This window comes from Pongo abelii, chromosome 13, assembly GCF_028885655.2.
Source record: "Pongo abelii isolate AG06213 chromosome 13, NHGRI_mPonAbe1-v2.0_pri, whole genome shotgun sequence".
NCBI lineage: Eukaryota > Metazoa > Chordata > Mammalia > Primates > Hominidae > Pongo > Pongo abelii.
In genome coordinates, this window is record NC_071998.2 from 51,597,158 (window position 1) to 51,621,722 (window position 24,565).

Genomic DNA, 24,565 nt, shown 5'->3' on the forward strand with positions numbered 1-24,565 from the left:
AGATGCTGGCACCTTCCTCGTCAACATAGTACTGGAAAGAAACAAAACAGAAAATTAAAAAAAAAAATAGAAAAAATAGAAAAAAGACAAAGAGGCAGCCATTGGCCTCAGTACCTTACAACCTAGATTCCAGGAAGCTTGAGTGACTTCTGGCTTGGAGAATTAAACACACACACACAAACACACACACACACACACACACTCTTTGAGGGCTAGAACATGAGAAAAAAATAGATAAGGCTAAAACAGACATAATAAAATAAAAGGGAAAAGGGAGCCAAATACATGGGTAAGTTTAATAAATTACAACAAACCAGTTTTATTTTTTTTTTTAATTATTATTATTATACTTTAGGTTTTATGATACATGTGCGCAATGTGCAGGTAAGTTACATATGTATACATGTGCCATGCTGGTGCACTGCACCCACCAACTCGTCATCTAGCATTAGGTGTATCTCCCAATGCTATCCCTCCCCCCTCCACCCACCCCACAACAGTCCCCAGAGTGTGATGTTCCCCTTCCTGTGTCCATGTGTTCTCATTGTTCAATTCCCACCTATGAGTGAGAATATGCGGTGAACAAACCAGTTTTATCTTAAAGTTATTGCTCTACTACTTCACCCAAACACAATGTGGTCAAACCCATTCTAACGAAGATGAAAGCATACGCTCTACCAATAACTGCTCTACCAATTTATATTGGAACCCTTTTTTAAAGAGCCCTTTTTAAAAGAGTTTCAAATCATCCGAAGTTTTCAAGACAACATGTAAATCCATATGGTTATGTGAAATCTTGTGATACTCAAACACTGGCAATTAATGTAATTCAAATATTTCTAAGACACTGTGAGACACCACAGGATACAAACACAGACACACACATACACACACACACACACACCAGAGAGAGACACAGACACATAAACATACACACACACTTGCTCACATCTGCAGGCTGGTCATGCCCTGCAGACTGCTAGGTACAGATTATTCCCAGGCTTCCGGGTGAATGTGATGCGGATTCAGCTGAGAATGACCGTGGTAAGGAGCGCGTGGCCATCTCTGGCTTGGCTGCCACAAGGTCAAGCATGAGGACAGTGGCATAGATCTGACATTAAGCAACTCATCCATTTCCCTCTCACTCTCAGTTCACATGGCTGCATGCATTGCCCTGCCCTCCTGGTAACAGTCAGAAGAAAAGCAAAATTAGATCCTTGGCCCTGAAATGTAACATGGTTTTTTGTTTTAGTTGTTATGCTTCATTATTTTATCATATGTTCTGATAATTTGTTTTCATTTAATTTAGGATAATGTACACTTGATTCTAAAATATATGCTCTCCGATAAAGTCTAATATACAACATCTATAAGAAACAAACAAATTTACAAGAAAAAAAACAACAACCCCATTAAAAGTGGGCAAAGAATGTAAGCAGACATTTTCCAAAAGAAGACATACATGCAGCAAATAAACATATGAAAAAAAGCCCAATGACCCGTAATCCCAGAACTCTGGAATCCCAGAACTCTGGGAGGCTGAGGCCAGCAGATCATTTGAGGTCAGGAGTTTGAGACCAGCCCAGCCAATGTGGCGAAACCCTATCTCTGCCACAAATACAAAAATTAGCTGGGCATGGTGGCTTGGGAGGCTGAGGCACGAGAATCGCTTGAACCCAAGAGGCAGAGGTTGCAGTGAGCTGAGATTGTGCCACTGCACTCCAACCTGGATGACACGGCAAGACTTTCTCCAAAAAAAAAAAAAAAAAAGGAAGAGATGCCTTCCTCTCTCAAGCATGAGGGAATCAGTCTAAACAGGGTGAATATTTTGTGGATGCATTATTAAGTAAAGAACAAATATTACACAAAGCTCACCCAATGTAGAGCAGCCATGATACAGTTTTTTTCTTGTAAATTTGTTTAAGTTTCTTACAGATGCTGTATATTAGACTTTATCAGAGGACATATATTTTAGAATCAAGTGTACATTATCCTAAATTAAATGAAAATGATAATGAGGAAATAAAGTTCTGGGAAAGGAATATGGTAGTTACATGTCTTATGATATATGGATACTTAGGCGCTGTAAAAGATGAATATTTGGTTCAAATACAATGCTAGTGAAATGTAACAAAAATGACAACTTACATATTTAAATGGTGGCTATGTTTTTTTCCCACTTTCAATAAAATTATGACATCTTAGAGCTGTAATGACTTTCAAGAATATCTCTGCCTTGTGGATGATTTTAAATCTTTAATATTCAAGTAGCAATTTGCACTGTTATTAATCCTTTAGCATATAGATCTTATTTTTATAGAGGTGGAAATGAAAGTTGCCACAATTTCCACAAAGATTTTAAAAGCTGTACTCATCTTGTTCTCCAAGGTAGTGACAACAGCGGGCAATAATTGTTCACATTTTGAAGCTCTAATAACATGAAAGTCAGGAATGATTATCTCAGCTAGGCACAGTGGCTCACACCTGTAATCAAGACCAGCCTGGGCAATATGGCAAAACTCCCTCTCTACAAAAAATACAAAAATTAGCTGGTCATGATGGCACATGCCTGTAGTCCCAGCCACCAGGGAGGCTGAGGCAGGAGGATCACTTGAGCCTGGGAAGTAGAGGTTGCAATAGCCAATGTTGCACCACTGCACTCCAGCCTGGGTGACAGAGTGGGACCCTTTGAAAGAAGAAAGAAAGAAAAGAAGGAAAGAAAGAGAGACAGAGAAGGAGGGAAGGAGGGAAGGAGGGAAGGAAGGAAGGAAGGAAGGAAGGAAGGGAGGGAGGGAGGGAGGGAGGGAGGGAGGGAGGGAGGAAGGAAGGAAGGAAGGAAGGTTGGTTACTGCGTTTAAAGCACATGGGGTAAAAGTAAAAATAAAAAGTGGTTTCTACCCACAGGATAAAGCCAACGCTTTTTATTTAGACTTTCAGTTATTTCCTCTGCCAAGAGTAATTCAATATAAATAACATATATAAATGCCAAGAGAGGGACAGAATCACTTGCTGACCATCACATGATAATCTTCAAATGTATCCTTACCAAAGTGTTTAACTTTCAAAACAAGGAACCCTCTCATTAATTAGAAACAGACTGCTGCCTATTCTTCCATTTTAAAATATCCATTCTAAAGTAACTATGTGATAGCTCTAAGTAACCGTAACCACTGTAACGAAGTATAAGCACCTTTAACATCAACATCCAACTCTATATCCAATCATAATCCCAGCATGCTTTAAGGCAGTGGTCCCCATTCTTTCTGGCACCAGGGACTGACAAATCTGGTGTGGGGTGGTTTGGGGATATTTAAGCACATTACATTTATTGTGGACTTTATTTCTATTATTATTACACTATAATATATAATGAAATAATTATACAACTCACCATAATGTAGAATCAGTGGCAGCCCTGAGCTTGTTTTCCTGCAACTAGGCCATGCCCTCACGGGGGGATGGGAGACAGTGACAGATCATCAGGCATTAGATTCTCATAAGGAGCATGCAACCTAGATCCCTCCCATGTGCAGTTCACAATAGGGTTCACACTCTATGAGAATCTAATCACCACCACTGATCTGACAGGAGGTGGAGCTCAGGCAGTAATGCCAGCGATGGGGAGCAGCTGTACCTGCTGCCCTCGCTAGCTCACCTCCTACGGTGCAGCCCATTTCCTAACAGGCCACTGTTACCTAACCACAGGCAGTCTGTGGCCTATTAGGAACTGGGCCACACAGCAGGAGATCTGTGGCTCAGCGGCTGGGGACCCCTCCTTTAAGGAATGTTTACAATCTTTAACATCACTGAACTTTGTCTAATAATGTCAGAAACTATAGACAGAACAACAAATATAACACAATGTTGCTTTGAGTAACAGGTCTATGCATTCCTCATAAATGAAACATGAGTAAGTTAACCTCTATGAAAGAACTATAATATTTTATTATTAGTGTATCTGAAAAATAAATATTTATATAAGAAAAAAATTACCATCTTTCTACTCTCCTCAGACTCTTCTCTTTCCAAATATTCCTAAAACCATGATCTGCATAGCAGAAGTAAAAACCATTTGAAGTTACACAACAGAAGACTGACAAACCACTAAGCCACACATAACTCTTCAAAAGGCTCTACATTGCTGGAGTGATTTGGAATCTTGTGGTTTCCCAAGGGAAGCTATAAAAATCAGGGAGAATGAAAAGAGTGCTGGCTGAAAAACCAAACAGATGGCTTCACCGACTAAAAAGCCAGCTGAGCTTAGAAGATTGTTCCCATTTAGAGCATCTTCCAAAAACAGCTTCATACAGTCGGTTTTCATTTTCCCATTCTTTGCCCTGTTACACTACTATTCCAGAGTTTGGAAAGTAGGAGCAAAATATTAGCTTCCTGTAGACGAGAACAAAAGACTATTTCTTTTCATCCTCCTAAAAACGTTTAGACCTGAGCTGCACTCTCTGGGTCATCATGAGCCATCCTCTGGAAATGGGGCTTATACCATGGGAATAAATGTACACAAATATATTTAACAAACACATATTGCACATAACATATAAATGTTTTATGTTCATCCTATAATATATATCTATATATTAAATATTAGATACACATATATGCACACAAACATGCAAACATTGGCTAGAGGAGGGCAGTGCAGGTGATCTAGAGCATACCTTGCAAATCTAATTAGTACTAAATTATTCTGTCCCATTTATGTGATATATGTTATCAATTTGTAAAATATTGAAAGTAACTGACAAAATGATTAATTTTAAACATTTATTCTGGCCGGTCACGGTGGCTCATGTCTGTAATCCCAGCACTTTGGGAGGCCAAGGCGGGCACATCACCTGAGGTCAGGAGTTCGAGACCAGCCTGGCCAACATGGTGAATCCCCATTGCTACGAAAAATTCAAAAATTAGCTGGCCACAGTGGCGCACGCATGTAGTCCCAACTACTCAGGAGGCTGGGGCAGGAAAATTGCTTGAACCCGGGAGGCACAGGTTGCAATGAGCCAAGATCATGCCACTGCACTCCAGCCTCCGCGATAGAGCAAGACTCTTTCTCAAAAAATTAAATTAAATTAAATATAAAACATTTATTCCACAGCAGAGAAGAAAAAAACAGTGTTCCCAGACCTCAGGAAGCAATGTCCTATTACGTAGCTAGTGTTGTGGTGAAGACTCCCAGCCTGCTAGAGCAGCATGTGCACAACAGGTAAGAATGGCTTGTTTGCTATGAAAGAGGTTAATATCCAATAAGACATAAGATTACAATAAAAACTGTTGTTTAAACACAAAAATAACTCTACTATATTACACATAGGAAGAATAAATACTTGGCATTATACCCAAAACAAAACCTAACTGCAACAAGTAACTCTGCAAGAGAAACACCTTCCTTAGAAGTACCCTACTACATATAACAAGCAGAAGGCTCTGCCATGCACCAATAAACTATTTACCTTTCACCACTGGCTATTTTTAAATTTTAATTGGCTTTTTCTGTCTTCAGAATTTCAAACTTTAAATGTGAATGACAATCCTGCAAGAAAAATGAACAAGGAGAGTAAATTTTTAATTACTCGCTGGGTGAGGTGGCTCACACCTGTAATCCTAGCACTTCGGGAGGTTTTTATGTTAAAAATAAATATTAAAATATTAATTATCATCTATAAATTGTTTTAGTCTTTCTGATTGACTACAATAACTTACTTGCTTCCTTTCTTGTCTATTTCTCTGATAAAAGTGGCAAAAATGTACATAAAATCTACACAATAAAATGGCCAAAATATTATATGTAACTACAGGGATATGGGTCTAGAATCTGTAACTAAAACCAAGTCAATAAAAGAACACATTTAATGAATATTTTCTCAATGCTAAGTTCTAGGCACTGTGCTAAAATCTTTACATTTCCCTTCCTCTAGCTCTGTAAGGGAGGTCTTATTACCTTAGCTAAGGAAACTAAAGAACAGAGGAGATAAGTTACTTAGCTAAGGGCACATAGTTATTAGGCAGCAAAAATGGGAGTTACCAACAGGTCCCTATTACTCAAAAGCCTGTGCTCCTAACCTACTACACTATGTACCTCCCAAAATATTGTTTCCACAGGAACCTTTTTACAAACTGGCTTCCAGAGAACAGAATAGCCATGGGAAGGCTCATTCTCATTCATCAGAATGATACGGCGTTCAACCTAAACCAGGAAAAGCAAAACTGAAAATGGGCTGAGTGATTTCTCATGGGAAATTTTCACTTTATCTTAAAATAGTATTACCTAATTTACTGGACCATCAAAAGTGACTAAGACTTCACTATATTGAAAAGTGAAAATATGAAATATTCAATGGCAATAATGTTTTTGTTACCTATAAATGTATATATGCATTCTTTTTTTAGCAAATCAAATCTATGTAAAGTAATACTGTTTGTATACATGTATACCCACGCCCACAAATCTCCACGATTTTAGCATATATAATTTTTAAAAATAGATATGCAGTTCTGCATGGGGTAGTATCTTTCTAACATATGTAAAATCACTCATTTAGTGAGCAGTGAAGTTTAAAAACGAAACATACAAACAGCTGGATATCCTGAAATCACAAGGTATCTTTTTTTTATATTGTTTGTTTATGGAATTTTTTCCCTTCTCTCTAGGATTTGAATGAACTCCATGTATTCAAGCTACCTTCTGGCACTACATAATTCTAGTTTCCATTTGAAAGCCAAAATAAGTTACAAAAAATTGTTTGTAAAAATTCAAAGCAAAATATGTGAAATATTAAACATAAGTACACTTTTCTGACAATGTAATTCAATAGCTTTTACTAAACAAGAAGATGACATTTTAAAACTCTTACTGTTTATTATTCTTTCATCTACTTTTCATGTCTTCAAAAAATCCAAGCCCTAAATCTGGAATATAAGTTTCTTGTTGACAAAAATCAGGACTTTTATTTTCTATCAAGAAAAATTCCCTGCAAAAACTTAATGCTGTTCCGTAACAACACATAACACAAACTACAAAGACATACATTAAAGCAACATACTCATGGCTCTTTTTGTAATCTCCATTTTGAAGTATCATACTTCCTAATAAAAACGAAGTTTTGGATGATTCTGTTAAGAAAAGACATGGGTTATGAAATATTACAGTGAGAAATTAGAAAGGAGAAATATAGGCACAATATCCATCTCAAAAAAAAAAATTAGCCGGGCGTGGTGGCACGCACCTGTAATCCCAGCTACTTGGGAGGCCAAGGCAGAAGAATCTCTTGAACTTGGGAGGTGGAGGTTGCAGTGAACTGAGATCATGCCACTGCACTCCAGCCTGGGCAATAGAGCAAGACTCCACTCAAAAAAAAAAGAAAAAAAATACACATGAAAAATCATGTTTTACTGTAGCTAAAAAAATATACAAACAGGATATAAAAATTGAATAAAAATCAAACATTTGAAAATTACAGGTGAGATGAGTAGGGATTAAAAATAATATGATCATAATTATAGAATGCCTAATGGAACAATTTTACGAACATGCCAAGGACATGCCTAAATAATTGAGATTTTTGTAAGTAATGATGAGAGAGGAAAAAATAATTGAGATATTATCTTTTATATTCTAAAAAAAAGTAGGAAGAAAAGCTGGTGGTGGTTGACAACTTTTTCCCTGGTTAAACAATACTCATTCCTCTAAGTCAGTAGTTAAGGAACTTCGTATTTAATAAATTTCTGGAAAATCTTCCCCAAAACCAGTTTAATCGTTGTAATATTTAAATTAAACATAAAACTTGTATCATTGTTATTAGCAAAAAGCCAAAACACTATCGAAAGAAAAAAATCTGAGTGTATGTGCACACACGGTTGAGAATAAAGAAATCTGGTATACCTAATTTAAAAAAAAAAAGAAATATTATTTTTTAATCCTGAATATTAACAACTTTGCCTCATCTTGGTAATAAAATCTTATTTTTTTGGGAAAAAAAGGATCAGTTCATATCCAATTAAAGTTCTCGAGGAAAATTAGAGTGGGCCGGGCGCAGTGGCTCACGCCTGCAATCCCAGCACTTTAGGAGGCCAAGGCGGCGGATCACGAGGGCAAGAGATTGAGACCATCCTGGCCAACATGGTGAAACCTCGTCTCTACTAAAAATACAAAAATTAGCTAGGCATGGTGGCACGTGCCTGTAGTCCCAGCTACTCAGGAGGCTGAGGCAGCTTGGTGACAGAGCGAGACTCGTCTCAAAAAAAAAAAGAGAGAGGATATAAGTTGGTATTTAAATTTAATTTTAGATAAAATTATTCTTTTTTTTTTTTTTTGGCAGGGTCTTGCTCTGTCACCCAGGCTGCAGTGCAGTGGCATGATCTCGGCTCACTGCAAGCTCCGCCTCCCAGGTTCACGCCATTCTCCTGCCTCAGCCTCCCAAGTAGCTGGGACTACAGGCACCCACCAGCACGCACAGCTAATTTTTTTATTTTTCAGTGGAGACAGGTTTTCACCGTGTTAGCCAGGATAGTCTCGATCTCCTGACTTCGTGATCAGCCTGCCTCTGCCTCCCAAAATGATGGGATTACAAGCGTGAGCCCCCGAGCCTTTAATTTTTACAGTGATTTTTTTTTACAATCAGGAAGACCTGGGCCAGGCACAATGGCTCACACCTGTAATCCCAGCACTTTGGGAGGCTGAGGCAGGCGGATCACTTGAGATCAGGAGTTCAAGAAGACCAGCCTGGCCAACATGGTGAAACCCCATCTCTATAAAAAGTACAAAAATTAGCCAACCTTAGTGGTGCACACCTATAATTCCAGCTACACAGGAGGCTGTGGCAGGAATCACTTGAACCCAGGAGGTGGAGGTTGCCATGAGCCAAGATCACACCACTACACTTCAGCCTGGGTGACAAAGTGAGACTCCATCTCAAAAAAAATAAATAAATAAAAATAAAAAGTCAGGAAGACCTGGAAAAAATGCAATTCAAAAAAACCGTTTACTCTAAAAACAGCCACACCAAAATCTTTGCCCTCACAGTATCTTTCATTGTCAAACCTCCATGTTCTTAACTAAAATATTTATTCCACTTGTGATTTACACACTGTCTTACATGCGTATTAGAACTCTACATAAGTAAATACTTATCAAATTACCAGCAAGTTAAACTTTACTGGAATGGCTTTTATTTGTCCTTTTAAAGTTAATTGTTAACACAGCATTCTTTTTTAAATTGTATGTCAAATTTAGCCTGAAAGTAATTTTGCAGAGCCAGATTCCCAGGGGAAGAACACTGTTCATCATCAGAATCACTATTTTCCAAAAGGAAAGTTGACCCTGAATGTGGTCCAAGCCATTGCTTTCCTAACGCTGTTTCATTTCAACCACTGATGGTTATGCCCCCTCACCAAGCAGTGCATGTAGTAGATAGCTAAAATCTATCTCAGATAGGCAGGTAATGCTGGTATTTATCTTTCCCTTAGGCATAATATGTCACCTTCAGAATTTCAAAAACCAAGGGGCTTAGAACCTGAAGATGTAATTACCTGTCAGATTCTACTAAAGGCTTTTGAAAGTTAACATCCTATACCTATTGTTCCCATAGAAAAATTCCAGAATGTCCAATAGAAAAGCTGATTCAATTTATGCTATAGTCTATTTTGTGCCATTTAAATATAGTATTATCTGATACATGCAATACATATTTCTTACGGAATTAAAATTCTTTGAGATGGTATTTCACCACTAAAGAAGTACAAATGAACTCCCTACATTTGCTTGTACAACCTAAAAAGCAGCAATAAAATAAACAGCTTTTTCTTAAATTAGCTCTACAACAAAGAGGAAAATTTGATGCATGAAAGATGGTTACAAAGTGCGGTAGTGCAGAGTTCCTCAATCTCTACATGATTGATATTTTGGGGCCATATAATCCTTTGTAGTGGAGGCTGCCCTGTGTATTGTACGATGTTTTGCAGTACCCTTGGCAGAGGCCGCTGATGCCATTGGCACCTCCCCCATCATGCAATCAAAAAAATGTCCCTAAACATTGTCAAATGTCCTTTATGAGATAAAATCATCCCAGTGGTCAGAACCAATGAAGGAGTAGAAATGGCCACACACAGGTTGCAGTTTGGCTCTGCTACTTTGGCTCTGCACCAGGGGGAGACACTTAACCTCTTTGCCTCAGTTTCCTCCTTCCCCAAATAACAGCTGTAAGGACTAAATTAGAAAAGGTTTGAATAGTGGCTGCTGCTACTGCTACTGTTATGATTGCTTCAATTATATACACTGTAGCATCTCTCTAAACTTCAGTCTCCCTATGACCCAAATGTATGGTTTTTCAACAAAAGTTTTCTCAAGGGCCCACAACAAGGTGGGAGGGGGCATTACTAAGCTTATGGATTACAGATTCTTCCTCAAAGTCCATTTCAAGGCCCTAAGAATATGATCCAAACCCTAATTGAAACTAATAATCCCTGCACCGCAGAAACAGGACAGTCAGCTTGGTCACTGGAATGCTATACACACTCCTCCCTCTGCACTCCGGCTGCCACTCTTGTCTGAAGGGGAACATGACCACAACTCATGTGGAGCTACACACCTGTTGGAATCCAGCACCAAATGCCACTTTCTCTTTCATGAAGTACATCCCTGATGACATTCTAATCATCTCCCTCTGGCCCCACCCCAAACACCAAGGCCTCTCATGGCATTTGTACTCTGCAGATAACAAGTGACTCACAATAGTCACGGCCCAAATGAGCTCACTTCTCTGATGAACCACTGACACCTTTTCTGTCCTCACTCCTCTCTTTACCCTGCAGGGCACAGCCAGGGCACTGACCACATTATTGTTTAGGATATCTTTTTAACTGGACAGCTACCTTTAGACAATTAATTACAATTCTCTAATAGGTTGATATAGTTTTTATATATAGCTCCACAGTAAATATTTTTCTCATATAAGACTGCCAAATGTATATGACTATTGCTGGCTGAGGATGGTGGCTCATGCCTGTAATCCCAACACTTTGGGAGGCCAAGGCTGGTGGATCACTTGAGTCCAGGAATTCGAGACCAGCCTAGGCAACGTGGTGAAACCCCATCTCCACAAAAACGACAAAAATTAGCTGGGTGTGCTGGCGCATGCCTGTAGTCCCAGCTACTCAGGAGGCTGAGGTGGAAGGGTTGATTGAGCTTGGGAGATGGAGGCTACAGTGAGCCAAGATTGCACCACTGTTCTCCAGCCTGGGTGAAAGAACAAGACCCTTTCTTATTAAAAAAAAAAAAATGACTATTGCTTACTGACATCCACAGACCCAACAAAACTAATGACTAATGTTCATACATGCGTGTTTAGTTGATGGCCATTCTTTGAGTACATAAAATGTCCTTGTTATCTAAATGAAAAGGTAATAAACAACTTACTGTGACTTAAAAAAAGTTAACTTGAGCAAGTTTATTTATTGTGTATCACTGTTAACCAATTTATTTATTACTAAAATTATATTGTTCAGTATACACTCTTTTAGCTGATAAGTCAGGTGATGGTAGTTTCACACTGGGGGGTTCCAGATAGAAAAACAAGGGGAGCATCCAGCAATGTATGCTGCCCTTGTTACTGAGGGAATTCAAGGCATAAAGTGTTTGTGTTTGGGGTGGGGGGGGCGGTGAGAAGAGAGAGGGTTCCAAGTGCCTATGGAGGCAACAAGTTAGGCAACTCTGTGTAAATGCCAGGATTCTCCTGATGAATCCTGGTAAAAGAAGACATTAGTCACAGGCAAAGAAGCATAAGAATGCAGTTGCATATTTCAGCATGTACTCAGAGGATCCCATACATCAGAATTCTCTGAGGTGCTTACTGCAAACTGTAGATGCAAAGGAGTGGGACCCAGCCTCTGCATTTTTGCAAATTCTCCAGGTATTTCTCATGTGCACTAAATTGAAAAGAACTAATAGATTAGGGGGTGTTACTATTTTACAACAAAAGAACATTCATTGCTGAAAAGGTATGAAAGAATGATACATGAATATCATATATATATAATATATAATATATAATTATATTATAACAGTATAATCATATGATATGTTAATAATATATAATATATATTAATTGTACTAATATGTAGCATGTATTCATATTACTTATGAATATGTTATATATAACATGTTTTATTACATACATATGAATATATAACATGTTATAGATAACATATATAACATACTGTTATGTTATAGATAACATATATAACATACTGTTATATTATATATAACACATATATTCATATTATATATGTACATATTTATGAATACATATCACGTTATATATTTTGTATGTTATGTATAAGGTATGCAGATTTTTTCAAAAGACATTTTTAAATAACTGCCACTAAATTCAACGCGTGCTTTATTTTCCACATATTCACTGTATTAGGTGCTCATTAAAAAATAAGTGGAGTTCTATAAAAAGATTCTAGAGAAACTTACAGAAACAACTCATGTTGACAAGTCAGTGAAATAGTGTCAGAATGGGGCAGAGTTATTCTGAGAATGTGAAAATTCAACATACATATCCAAAAAACCTACCTGTGGCCACCCTGGAGTAGTTCCCATCAGTGGCTGAATCTGACCTCTAGTAGATCTTGAGAACTGCTGACTGCTAATAATTTAATTTCTGCAGGGAATCTTAGGAGACAGAGACACTTAGCATAGCACCAAGGAGAATGTCTTTCTCCTCTGCCGAACTAAAACCAATTAAATCAAATGCATCACATTCATCCAATTACACCAGTAAGAGTTAAAATGAGACTAATATCCCAAAGACCCTCAGGACTCATCAACAGTGAGTAACATCCTTAAGGGATCAATAAAATTAATGACATTTTAGTCATGAGACTTCTTATGAGCCATAAAAGAAAGAAGTGGCAGAGGGTTGTAGAAATCATCTATTTTAATCCTCAAAAACTAGAGAAAACATTTGAAAGAAAGCCTTCAAATTTTTTTCAAAACAGGGAAGATGAACTTCTTAATATTCTATTTTGGCACCCACAAAAGTATCCTTTCTGCCAAGAAGTTGGGGTCAAATACACCTGGATTGCAATCCTGACTGGGACTCCAGCAGAGTGACCTCAACCAGACAATTCATGAGTTTCGGTTTCCTCCTCAATAAAACTGGGCTGCTAAGAAGAGTCTACCCATTAGGACAGACCAGTGACTGGGGAAGAGTAGCACTTACCTAAACAACCAGCCTCTGCACCACAATTTCTACCTTATTTTATCATTTACATACACTGTCCTTCCTTCCTGAATTGTTGCCAAAAAAAAAAAAAAAAAAAAGGTCAAACAGGATAAAGTGTACACTGCTTTGTGAAAAGTAAAGCATTACTCTCAAATGTTAGCTGTTATTAATTTGGAAACGGAAGAATAAACACAATTAAAAGAGGAATGACACCCAGGATAGTTGCGTAAATAGTAAAAGGGCACTCAGTTTCTTTAAATGACTTCAAGTCTCTTTCATTCCTTCCAGATTTATTGAACAAAAGGCTATAGCTAAACACGTGACTTCAATGACCTATAACAGACATCAGACATAAGCAAACACAAGAAAGAAAGGTCTAAGCCCTAAAATTAAGGTAAAGATAACTAAGAATTTCACTGTAGAGAGAGATTACTTCTAGCTGAGGGTGAGGAGATAAATCTTCACAAAAGAGGAAGCAGTTGGGATAGCCTTGAAGTGTAGTGTTTGGATAAAGAAGATATTCCTGGCAACAGCACAAGGAAAGCAGGAAGATGAAGCAGCACAGGTACCAGGTGAAAGGTAACTTGGTTTTACTAAAGCACAAGGGTGTGGGTAGTGCTGGGGCCATAAACAAGAAAACAGGCTACAGATAAGCTGTAGAGGGTCCCAAACATGCAGCTGGCAGCTGGGATTCCCTGTTTACACTACTTTCATAGGTAAACCTCAGAGTTCTGCATTAGCAGAATAACTGACACTAAAGAGGAAGACATAGCCAAGGGGTAGCCATCAACCTCCAAGGTAGTTAAAAAGTGAAGGCTTGAACAGAAACGAGTGGGTAACAATGCAGTAAGCAAAGTGACTAATCATAGGGGATAAAAAATAATGGGCACAACAATAACAATGCAAAAGACCACAGCTTTTATCTGCCACAAACAGGTGATACCATTATTATTTAAAAAAAAAAAAAAAAAAGAGGACATAGGTGATATATTATAGTCCAGGATACCGATGTAACATTTGAAGTGATAATAGAACTACCTTCTACAATCTTGGTGAAACCACGAGGAAGTAGGATACACAGATCCAAGTAATAAGCGGAATGACAGTGGGTCTAACCAGGCAAGCAGCACCTACTATATCTCAGCTCTGTTCTGGACAAGAGATACATGCACAAACAAGACAGACTTAAAGCCTGCTGGTAAGAGACTTACATTCTGGTATAAGGAAGACAAACAACCACATAGAGAAGGTAAAGAAAGAGAAGCGAGCTCAGGACAAGGCTCTTCGGCTCTCTAACACTGGAAGGCCTGGTAAAGGAGGCTGTGAAATAATGGCTAAAAAGCTGGAAGAAAACAAGGTGAATATAGTGTTATGAGAAGAATGTGTTGCAAGGATGGAGAGGGTGAGGGGTTGAGTAACATGAGGATGAAGAACTGACTCCTGGTTTTGGCCTAGAGATGACCTTGATAAAAGCTGTTTGATAGCCCAACTGGAGTGGGCTAAAAAAAGAATAAGTGGTGAGAAAATAGAGATGATGAGTACGGCAACTCTTTCCAACAGTGTAAAGGTGTGGGAGCCAAGATAAGAATGTTCTCAAGAAGGACAAAGTGGTAGGATGATACCAAAAGTTCAAATGAAATGAGAACAGACTGATTGGTTGTTTTGGGAAACGTATAGGTCAATGATTACAGCAGTTTCAGTGGAACAGCCAGATCAAAATAGTGATTAGAATGCCCTGAGAAGAATGGAAAGTGGGAAGGGGCAAGGAAATGGTGAGACACAATGCTAAAAGTCTAAGAACTTAATCTTCTTACAAGGCTAACAGGGTGGGAGCTGAGAGACATGTTCACTTGTGTGGAGGGTTGATATGTAGATGAAAAAACAAAGTTGCGTATTGTGATTTCTCCCAAGAGCAGAACTGAGACCAGCAGTTTCGTGTGGTCCCTGGAAGCCTCTACGTAGATGAGGGATGATCTCCTCAAAGGAAAGGGTCTTCTTTTGGGGAGCAAGTCCTACACATCTCATATTCTAATTAACATCACTTATTATCAATTCCATTATCATCACAGGTCAACATGATCAGGAATATTATAAAATATAGAAGCTACAGTTACTATATGGAATAAATGTTAGAAAAAAGAGGCCGGGCGCAGTGGCTCACACCTATAATCCCAGCACTTTGGGAAGCCAAGGCAGGCGGATCACTTGAGGCCCGAAGTTCGAGACTACCCTGGCCAACACGGCAAAACACCATCTCTACTAAAAACACAAAAATTAGCTAGGCATGGTGGCATGCACCTGTAATCCCAGCTACTCAGGAGGCTGACGCATAAGAATCACTTGAGCCTGGGAAGAGGAGGTTGCAGTGAGCCAAGACCATGCCACTGCACTACAGCCAGGGCAACAAAGAGAGACTCTGTCTCAAAAAACAGATAGATAGATAGATAGATAGATAGATAGATAGATAGATAGATAGATAGATAGATAGATTAGATAGATATAGATAGATAGGAAAATTTTTTTGAAAGGATAGAATCTAAGGTGTTAATTTTCTTCTGTTAACAATGATTAAAATCTGTGCTGGCTTTACCAAAAAGCTATAGTCACCCAATCAATATATTTTCCCTCCATCTAATAAATAATAATTAAGATAAATGAACATGTATACATTTAATTGCACCTACCAATAGCATCGACATGTTCATGAATAAGAAAATGAGCAACAATTAAAGGACAGTAATGCAATCAAGAATTGCCAGATTTCCATTGCTGAACTACAAGCCATAAGTCCCCATAATATGGAGCCTCACAGATCAACGAAAACATAAAGAGTTTCTTCTAATAATCTGTAAACTACTAAACACACCCCAATGTTGTTGGATTTCTGAATGTCCATTTCTCTAGACCACATCTGTGATAAGCAATGCCTGGAGGCATTTGTTTGTTTTTCCCACCATGTATTCTTAGCACCAGGCCTTCCTTACTCATGCTAGAGTGAAGAATGAGATAGAAATAAGAGTCTGAGGTTAAGACTAGAAAGCTGATTCTCACTGAGGAAGAAATAATCATTTTTATTCTGTAACTGCTTGCTGCTATAAGCCAATCATATAATTTTAACTATGCAAAAAGAAACTGAATATGGCCACAAAATATTTTCAGACCAAAAAAATGAAAACCAGCTCTCATAGAACAAAGATTCCACCTTTCACCTCATGTGTCCCTTTCATTCATTTTTATTTTGGTCCTTTTTTTTTTTTTTTTTAACAAATTATCTCTCTACAGCTGCTTCTCCACTTGTTTCTATTCACAAATGCCTTATATTAGCTCAGTTAATTCTTACATTATTTTTCCTCCTTCACAACTGCCTCTCATAGTTGAGTCCTACAGCCTCAGGAAATGTTTTCTTGGAAGAAGGAATGCCTAACAGCCCCTTGACGCCACACTGGGTAATCTGCTCACAAAGAGAAGGCACCTGGTCCACGAAAGAACCACCATCTAAAGGGGCTTGACTTTCACCATTGCCAGCACTTTCTTAACTGAGTTCACTGACCACAAGCTTTTACAGTTCGCAGCAGCTATGCTCAAAAGCTGCTCTCTAGTAATCCAGGGAAAAGGAATCCAGAGTACTTTACGGAAGCCACTGGAAACGTTCCACTCCAGTGACTGCTAATCCTAATATCCCAAGCTAAGCTGCGGCTCAAGATAAAAAACAGAATTTTTTCACGTCCCAATGCCCTTTTATAAAATACAAACTTTAAACTTCACAAGAAGTAGTACCACATCATATCAAGCTACCACAAAACCAAAAACAAAATTAAAACATGATTTTGAACACATGAATCTCAATTAAAAAGTTATGTAACTCACATGTCAGCTGAGAAGGATAATGAAAAAAAGAAAGAAAAATAGAACTAATGGGAAAATTCCCTTACAGTTCTCATAACAGCATCTTTCTGAAACGGTGAAGGGGCTGATGATAAACTATCCTACTATAGCAAGCCAAGAGGGTTTTAGAACTGAGCTTCTGCCCAGGCATGATGGCTCACACTTGTACCAGAACTTTGGGAGGCCAAGGTGGGAGGACTGCTTGATGCCAGGAGATTGAAACCAGCATGAGCAAGATGGTGAGAATACGTCCTTATTTGAAAAGAGGGGAGGGGAGGGGAAAGGGGAAAGAGGGAAGAGGGAAGGGGAAAGAGGGAAGGGGGAAGGGGAGAAGAGGAAAGGGGAAGGGGAAAAGGGAAAGGGGGAAAGGGGAAAGGAGAAAAGGATGAAGGGGAAAGGGAAAGGGAAGGAAAGAAAAAAAAGTTTTTAATTTACAAAGAGAACTGAGCTTCTCTTCGCCAAAAGAAAATGAACACGCCCAACTGATGAAAGTTTGTGTCTCCTTTATTTGACCTCCATTATTATATTTTCCTATAGTAACTACCTCCTACAATGCTGTTCATAATTATTCCATCTGAAGCTTTGCCACAGCTCTCACATGAGCTGTATCGCCAACAGTGACAGCCCTGGATGTTTACGCATGATGATAAGGACTTCCAGTGAGGCACTGCTTGGCATCCATGAAGGAGTTCAAAGAGGAAAAATGCATGGTCTGTACTAGAAAGTTAAATTTTAAAAAGAACGCATGTTTCTTTGAATGTTCATTCTTATATACCTGGTTCATTTCAGAACTTCAGAAGTAGGAAGCCTAAGATTCACTAATACAAAACATCAACACTTCTACCAAAACATGTTTTAAAATAACCACTGTCAGAACACATTATTATTAGAACTAAAGGCTATACTCTGACCAACAAAATGCTCCACCACCCCAAATATTCATTGAAAAAAATATATAGTGGACAGCCTATCTTATTTTCATGTTAACAGCAAAGTGGAATGCAGAAACCAAAAAAAAAGAATATACAGGGAAAATAACTTTAAACATTTTAAGTTTCTGTGTTTAATAAAAACTCCTCAGACAAAATCCACAGGAGTTTCCCAGGATGACACATTATGCATCGGTACCCCAGCAGAACACAAGTGTAACATTCAACGTTGGAATAATCAGAGAAGATCTAATTAAGGGACTGAATAGGTGTGGGCAAGGTACAGAAAAACCAGAGGATAGATAGAGTGGTGCCCCAGGCCAGCTAACAGCTGAGGTATCAATAATCTAGTCCTAAAAGGACTAGAGAAGAGTGTAATTCCCCAAACTAAGGACAGAGCAACAGAGGACGGTGTGAGGCAAGTCCAACAGAGTGCTGCAGCCCTGGGCCCTCACTCTCCTCCTCTTGCAATTTCCTGCCTGGGCTCTACCAGAAGCCAGAGGGAAAGGCGGCCTGTGGTGGTGGCCCATACAGATCTGCAACCCTGGGCAGACAGGGCAAAGTGGACTTGGAGGCACAAACTGCAATTAACAAGCACAAACACTGTTCAGTATATTAAACTAGTCCACACCATCTGTCATGATGGATTAAACAAACAAAAAAGCACATGCAACCAGTAACCACTTTCTCTCTCTAGTATGTTCTTATTCTGTATTAAAATATAAAACCACAGCTAACTTTTTTTAAAAAAAGAGAAAGCCAGCAGCTATTAGAAAAAGGATTCTGGATTACCATATCTGAGCTTTATAAGAAGTAAACACTGTCTCGCCTAAGGCACCGGAGGAAAACATGCTGAGAACTGTTCAAAAAACTTACCAAGAAATTTTCAAATATCTGAGGAAGGAAAGAAGAATCCCATGCCCCACCTGAAAGGCTGCAACAGCCATAAGCATCGGTCTCTTCTCAGATTCCTGCTTTTTTCTCTTACAGATAAAGATGAAAACCAATGTGCTGAAAACACAGTGGTCCCCCTTGGTTCTCTGCCCCCAAAAAGAGAAGACTGGATTCTGCAGTCATTGACACAGGAAGCATTTGAAACAATCAAACAAACAATAATGACAACACACATACATACAAAACAAGATAAAGAGCCATTTGATGGAATTATATTAATGACTTATTTTTTGGTCATTAATTACAAGCCATTAGTTCAGATGTCAAACCCCACAAGACTCTGAAGAACTTGCCTGTAATATATGGGTATTCTATGTTCTGTCTCTTGATGATCCCTCGGCAAATAAACTCAAGAATACAAATCTTGGAATTCATGGAAAGTAAAAGTTTGCACCTTCATTCTGTCATTGTAATCATTCAGTCATTCACTCATTCAAATAAATCCAAGAATACAATTCACTAGTGATGCACATTCATATTAATCTTAAAATTCAAGCTGCGCTCATAAGATAGCCACTCAAAAAAAAAATGTCAGTATAAATGAAGTATCTCAAAGGAAAAAAAAAACATTTAAACAGAAACCACAAGTACAAACCATACTTGTGCAATTATTAGTCACAATAGCCAGAAAAGAGGGTCACATGCAGCAACAGTGCAACATTCTTTGCAGAATTTTTTTAAGATTAAAAAAAAAATCTGTCTGATTCCAATGCTTTGAATATGTAACAAACGAGCTATTGTATAACCATAATCTTGGTCCCCAGGTGAAGTGGGGAGGAGACAGTGCTTTACAAACCCGTAAAGAGTAAAAACATTAAATCAAACAGGCTTTATCAAACAAATACCCATAAAATAGATTTAGAGGGGAGAAAATTCATACCTGAGGAGAATCTAAAGCATATGACAAAACAAGAAATTAGAGGATTTATTGAGATATCACCCTGTGACACTGCCTTTTAAGTTAATTTGGAAACATCACTTTGGAAGCAAATCTAATATGCATCCATTTCTGTAGCTAACGCACAGTTTAAGTGGCTTGAGTCAGACAGGGAGAGACAAGCATCTCATCTTGAATTTCTGGCTGAAGTTCAATTATTAGTGACAGTGAAAGAAACTTAGTGACATTTTTCAGTTAACTGCTTGAGGATATGTTGGAAGGCTGTTTATTTCTTTGTTTTGAGACAGGGTCTGGCTCCGCTACCCAGGCTGGAGTACAGGGGTGCAATCATGGTTCACTGCAACCTCAACTCCCAGGCTCAGGTGATTCTCCCACCTCAGTCTCCCAGGTAGATGAGACTACAGGCACGCGCCACCACATTCAACTAATTTTTATATTTTTGGTAGAGATGTGGTCTCCCTGTGTTGCCCAGACTGATCTCAAACTCCTGGACTCAAGCAATCCTCCCACCTCAGCCTCCCAAAGGGCTGGGATTACAGGCGTGAGCCAACATGCCCAGCCTGGAAGATTGCTGAAGATGTTACCCAACTATTTCCAGGAATTCTACTTCTTTTAATGGGGGGAGAAAAAACAGTAAATGTAATTAGAAACCTGTGATAGGAAATCTTGCAACAGGGTGGCTTGCCTTATGACTATAACCATGATAGTACTATGCACATGCCCTGCATAAGGGCAATGGTAAAAGAAATTAGAAATGTTCAGTGTTATAACATTGCATAAAACAAAAAATTGAGATAGGAATTAGATAGAAATTCACAAAAACATAGCAGCAGCAGCTAAGATTGGGCTAAACTGTGTAAGTTAAAAGTCTGCATGCTTCATTCTGTCATCATACATTCATTCATTCATTCAGCAAATATTTGCTAAATATGTACTATGTACAAGTTATGGTGCTAGGCACTGGGGATACAGGTGTAAATAAGGCAAAATTCCCTTCACAGAGCTTGGGATTGTGAATAGGGTTCCAATTCAAATTGACAAATGATATCAGTGAGAAGATGACATTTGAACAATACTTCAAAGAAGGGAGGGACCAAGCCATGCAGATTGGGGAGGGGTATTCTGGGAAAAGGATCATGGAACCTGGGGAACCTAGGGCATTAATGTGCCTTACTGTGTTGGTACAGAGTGGGCAAGGGTCACGGAGGTAAAACACGAAGTCAAAGATGGGGGGTAGGGGTTGGGGCAGGGAGTGATCACATAGCATTTGCTCACCATGGTAAGCATATTAAATTTTAATGGAAGTGAGATGGGAAGCTAGAAAGGGGAGATTCTGAGCAGAGAAGTATACAATCTGACAAATGGTTTTAAAGCTGTCATGCTGGCTGCCAAATAAAGAATAGAGAGAAATAGTGAGACTGTGAAACCCATTGGCATAGCCAGGCCAATGACTTATAGTGGTTGGACCAGAGTAACAGTGGTGAGTGTGGTGAGAAGTGGGCATCCCAGAGATTCTGGAGCCAACAGAATTGATTGGGTGTGTGATTAAACAGAAAGCGAGTCAGCAGTGATGACTCCCAGAGTGTTTGGCCTGAGCAACTGGAGAAACAGAGTTGCCACTAAATGAGGTGGAGAAGTCTTTTGAGAGCACTTTCTGGGCTTGTTAACGTTTGTGAAGCCCATCAACATCCAAGTGGGCGTGTGAAGTAATCAGCCTTGATTTCATGGCAGCAGTTTGTGGGTTCCAAGGAAAAGTCCAGGCTAAAGATATAAATTTTAGTAGTCACTAGTAATCAGCATACAGATAATATTTAAAGTTGCAAGACTGAATTTGATCATAAGGGAATTCGTGTAGACAAGAAAATGAAACCTGAGGACTGAGCCCTAAAGCTCTCGAAGGTTAAGGTGTCAAAGAAAAAGGAACCAACAAAACTGACCAAGAAGGGAAGACCATGTAAGGCACAGGGAAACAAGAAACATGTACCATCTCAGAAAGCAAGGAGAAAAGCCGATTTAAAAAGAATAATAAAGGAACAACTTTATCAAGTGCTGCTAGGAGGTCATGTAAGATGAGAATTTTTAAATAATATAATTTGGTGTTGGGGCTCAGAAACTGATACCTCAAAATACGACATTTTGACATACTGCAGGGGAAAAAACCTCAAGGTCTCTCTGACTTCCTCCTGGCCCCAGTCCCTTCCAAAGAAGGTGAAGTAGTTCCTTTACCTGCCTAAGATCCAGGCCCACCAAGCAGAACAAATGTTTTTCTTTCCCTCTGTGCAAGACCAAGAATGTAAGAACACCTTAACAGACGCTTTCACAAGATAATGTACAAATTAATCTGTTCCCTGATTTCATTCACTCTCCCTGGTAATTTCCTCAAAAGAATTCCTCTTTCACCCCTCCACCTCCAATAACCTATTTTGTCAGGGTGATATACAAGTTTCTATTTCTTTATATTAATTAATTTTTTTTTTTTTTTTTTTGAGATGGAGTCTTGTTCTGTCGCTGAGGCTGGAGTGCAGTGGAACAATCTCGGCTCACTGCAACCTACACCTCCCCAGTTCAAGTGATTCTCCTGCCTCAGTCTCCCGAGTAGCTGGGATTACAGGTGCCCACCACCAAGCCCAGCTAATTTTTTTGTAGTTTAGTAGAGATGGGGTCTTACCATGTTGGCCAGGCTGGTCTTGAACCTTCCCAATTGCTTCTATAGATAACATCACTATTATAAAACCTAAGATGGTTTTTTTGTTTTCTTTTTTGAACTGTTTTTCAGACTGACCCCATGGGACTCATGAGTCACGGCACAACTGATCCTGAGTGGACTCAGCACATGAGGACTGTTTTCCACACCCCTATGATTTCATCTCCAACCAATCAGAAGCACCCATTCCCTAGCCCCCTGCCCACCAAATTGTCCATAAAAACCCTAACCTCCAAGGCTTTGGAGTGACAACTCCAGTTCTTCTGCATAGGCTGGCCTCACATCAATTAAACTCTTTCTTTACTGCAATGCCACAGACTTAGTGAACAGATTTTGCCTTTGTAGCAGGCAGGAAGAACTTGTCAGGCAATTCCACAATGAATGACCAATGACTTTGACAAAAGCAGTTCTGATAGCATGGAGTGGGTAAAAGGCTATGGTATTTAAAGAGAGAATAGAAAAATAAATACGGCCAGGTGCAGTGGCTCATGCCTATAATCCTAGCACTTTGTGGGGCCAAGGCAGGTGGATCACCTGAGGTCAGGAGTTCAAGACCAGCCTGGCCAACATGGTTAAACCCCATCTCTACTAAAAATACAAAATTAGCCAGGCGTGGTGGTGCATGCCTGTAGTCCCAGCTACTCCAGAGCCTGAGGCAAGAGAATCACTTGAACCCGGGAGGCGGAGATTGCAGGGAGCCAAGATTGTGCCATTGCACTCCAGCCTGGGCAACAAGAGTGAAACTCCATCATAGATAGATAGATAGATAGATAGACAGACAGACAGACAGATAGATAGATAGACAGATAGACAGATGAAATTGAAAGATGAAATATAGGCAATTCTTTTTTCAAAGTATTGTTAAATAGAAAAACAAAGAAAAGGGATGACAGGTAAGATGGAAAGAGGGATTAAGATTTTTTTTTCAAGCTTCTGCACAGCAAAAGGAACTATCAACAAAGTAAACAGACACCTTACAAAATGGGAGATAATATTTGCACACTATACATCTGACAAAGGTCTAAAAGGAAGGAAGGAAGGAAGGAAGGAAGGAAGGAAGGAAGGAAGGAAGGAAGGAAGGGAGGGAGGAAGGGAGGAAGGGAGGGAGGGAGGGAGGGAGGGAGGGAGGGAGGGAGGGAGGGAGGGAAGGAGGGAAGGAGGGAAGGAGGGAGGGAGGGAGGGAGGGAGGGAGGGAGGGAAGGAAGGAAGGAAGGAAGGAAGGAAGGAAGGAAGGAAGGAAGGAAATTCAGAATCTGTAAGAAACTTAAAACAACAAGCAAAAAACAACCCAATTAAAAAGTGAGTAGGCTGGGCGTGGTGGCTCACACCTGTAATCCCAGCACTTTGGGAGGCCAAGGCAGGTGGATCACAAGGTCAAGAGTTCAAGACCAGTCTGGCCAAGATGGTGAAACCCTGTCTCTACTAAAAACTACAGAAATTAGCCAGGCACGGTGGCAGGTGCCTGTAATCCCAGCTACTCAGAAGGCTGAGGCAGGAGAATCGCTTGAACCCAGACGGCAGAGGTTGCAGTGAGCCAAGATTGTGCCACTGCACTCCAGTCTGGGCAACAGAGTGAGACTCTGTCTCAAAAAAAAAAAAAGTGAGCAAAGGACATGAACAGAGCCTTCTCAAAAGAAGACATACATACAAGCGGCCAACAAACATACGGAAAAATGCTAAACATCACTAATCATTAGAGAAATGCAAATCAAAACCACAATAAGCTACCATCTCAAACCAGTCAGAATTCCTATTATTATTAAAAAGTCAAAAAATAATACATGCTAGTGAGGCTACAGAGAGGGGGGAACACATACACTGCTGGTAGGGATGTAAATTAATTCAACCACTATGGAAAGCTGTTTGGAGATTTCTCTAAGAACTTAAAACAGACCTACCATCTGACCCAGCAATCCTATTGATGGGTATATACCCAAAAGAAAAGAAATCATTCTAC

The 24,565-nt window shown here is 39.3% G+C and overlaps 1 protein-coding gene and 1 long non-coding RNA gene across 17 annotated transcripts in view; both read right to left on the reverse strand.

The window, feature by feature from the left end:
* KDM4C (lysine demethylase 4C) overlaps positions 1–24,565 on the reverse strand; it is a 412,741-nt gene that overhangs the window by 231,882 nt on the left and 156,294 nt on the right. The window lies entirely within an intron of this gene.
* Positions 517–23,592, reverse strand: LOC129047845 (uncharacterized). The gene is made up of 6 exons (XR_008509647.2): positions 13,236–23,592; positions 12,587–12,685; positions 7,056–7,125; positions 5,466–5,545; positions 3,994–4,048; positions 517–3,447 (listed from the first exon to the last, which is right to left on the reverse strand). It is a non-coding gene; the product is annotated as an uncharacterized LOC129047845 (long non-coding RNA).